The sequence below is a fragment of the Dromaius novaehollandiae genome, unplaced genomic scaffold (assembly GCF_036370855.1).
Source record: "Dromaius novaehollandiae isolate bDroNov1 unplaced genomic scaffold, bDroNov1.hap1 HAP1_SCAFFOLD_76, whole genome shotgun sequence".
Classification (NCBI taxonomy): domain Eukaryota; kingdom Metazoa; phylum Chordata; class Aves; order Casuariiformes; family Dromaiidae; genus Dromaius; species Dromaius novaehollandiae.
In genome coordinates, this window is record NW_026991488.1 from 22,501 (window position 1) to 25,000 (window position 2,500).

A 2,500-nucleotide genomic window follows, 5' to 3' on the forward strand; every position below is an offset into this window, starting at 1 on the left:
ACCGGCCGGGGATGACCCTCCCGCCAGGGCCGGCGGAACAGCCACGCGCACGCGGGCCCGAGGGACGAGCCCTCTCCGCCCGCGCGCACGCCGCTCCCTTGGCGGGAGCCACGGACGTGCTAGAGGAGGTAAGCGACCTCGAGGCGGGCGCGGCCCCCCCCAACCGAGGAACACCGGGGCGGCACGCTCCGCAGCAGGCGGGGGGTCCGGCAGCTCTAGGCGGCGGGGGGCGGACGCCCCCGGCCCTCGCTTTTTTTCCGCGCAGCACGGTGCCCCCGCGGCACACCCAGGGGGGTGGGCTGGCACCCAACTCGCCCCTGCTTCTCGGTTCGCCACCCCCACCCATCGAGCTGCTTGCGGCCGGCACCCGGCGACCCGGGGCTGGGACCATCGCCGACGCCTCGCGCAGGTTTTTCGGACGCCTGGGAGCTCACAGGGCCACTCGGCCTCGCAGAGCCGGGTTCGGTGAAAGAAGCCCGAGGAAAGCGGCCCCTCGCCGCTCCAGCGGGCAGCACCTCGCACACCACGGGGCGCGCGCTGGAGAGGAGACCCCCCTGCCTGAACATCGGACACCGCCGCGCACCCTGTGACGGGGAGCACGGAAGAGCCGACCCGCCGGGGGCCCTCTCCGACGCGACCCGAACGGCCTCATCGATCGATCGAGATCGGTCAGGTCCTGAGCCAACTGCCCTGCCCGGCGTGGCCACCGAGGAGGCAGCCAGCGGCGGGCGCTGCGTGGGGGTGAGGGAGCAGCGTCTGCCAGAGGTGCCCGCTCGAGCCTGAACACCGGCCACCCCCCCGCGCTCCCTGGGACAGGGCGAGCAGGGAAGCACCGGCCCGCCGAGGGGCCTCTGCGACGTGTCCCGGGACGCCTCAGCGGGCGCTGCGTGCGGGTAGGGATGGGATCGGCAGCCGGAGCGCTGGCATCGCCCCGCGCTGCCTGCGGCGGAGAACCCCGAAGCCGGAGCCGCACGGGGCACCCCCGTGCCCCCCTTCGCTCTCACTCTCGCTCTCGCCGGGCCAACCCGCGCTCCAGCCACTAGCCGCCGGCGAGCCCGCTCTCCGCGCTTCCTGGCACCTGGGACACGCTCGCGGGGCTGCCAGGGAGCTGCCGGGAGGCCGCCGCACCAAGCGCGCTCCGGTGGAGAGAACCGGGACGGGACCGCTCCTGCCTGCCCTCACAGGCCGCCTCACCCCTCTCGCAAGTCGGCTGCATGCGCAGGGGGCGCCCGGGAGCCAGTCTCCGGAAGGTGAGTGGTTGCTCACCTCTCTCCCCTACAGTCGTACCGCTAAGTCAGGCGGCGCCGGAGAGCCAAAGGACACCCGCCCCTCCTACCGGGGAGGGGCGCGGGAATGGCCCACGTCTACGATGACGTAACTGGAGGCAGCGACGCAGAGCGACCCCTTTCGCCGCTCCAGAGGAAAGCCGGGGGAAACAGGTCTACCGGTCACCACCCCGAAGGGCGGCCAAGTCTCGCCGGAGCCGGGTAGACCTGCTGACAGCGTGGGAGGCGGACCCGGGAGACGGCCTGCCACTTCCTCGCGCCTCCCGGAGCCCGGTCGACCGGCTGGCCGAGCCCCAAGCCCGGAGCCGGGTAGACCGGCACGCCGCGCGCCCCAGGCAGCCTCGCGGAGCCCGGTCGACCAGCTCGCCCCTCCGCGACCCCCGGATCCAGGTCGACCTGCTCGCCTCCGCGAGACCCAGCGGAGCCGCGTCGACCGGCTCGCCCCTCCGAGACTCCCGGAGCCGGTAGACCCTCTGGCCGCCGCCAAGGCAGCCTCCCAGGCCCGGGGGCGTGGGCCGGCCGCTGCCACGGCGGACCCGCTGCGCCGGCCGCTACCGGGACGGCCCGCCGCGCACCCCCGGTCGTCCGCCCCCCCCCCCCCCCCCCCCGGCTCGAGCGCTTCGCTTGTTTGTTTGTTCGTTTCTTTCGGGGCAAGGGGTTCCGCTCGCTTCTTTTTGGGGTCGTGTTGTTTTTCGGGTTTGCTCTTGTTTCTTTGCGTTTCCGAGCACGCGCGTCTTTTCCCCTCCTTTTCCTGCCTTGCTGATTTTTCTCGGTTTTCTGTGTGGGAGCGCGGTGCCCCCCCCCCCCCCCGCCCCGCCCCGCCCCGGCACGCGGTCCTACAGCAGGGGAAGGTGCTCACTTACGAATCTAGGTCTCTAGGTCTTGTCTGTCTGTCTGTCTGTCTGTCTGTCTGCCTTTTATTCCTTTCTTTCTTTTCCTCTTTCTTCCTTTCTTTCTTTCTTCTTGCCTGGCCGCTGCCGCCCCTTACCCCCTCCCTTTCCTGGTGCCTGCCTTGCTCCCCTCGCACTGCTTCCAACGCCCCGCCTCAGCAGAAATCCCTGACCCCGGGCTGACCGGCGCCCCGAGGCAGCAGGGGGGCCCCGGGGCGGGGCACGCGCGCACACAAACACACACTCCACACAGGCGCCGTCAGCGGGGCAGGGCGGCACTGGCCCGCCAACAACCCGTGATACCGCGCCTGGCGCGCGCCCCCC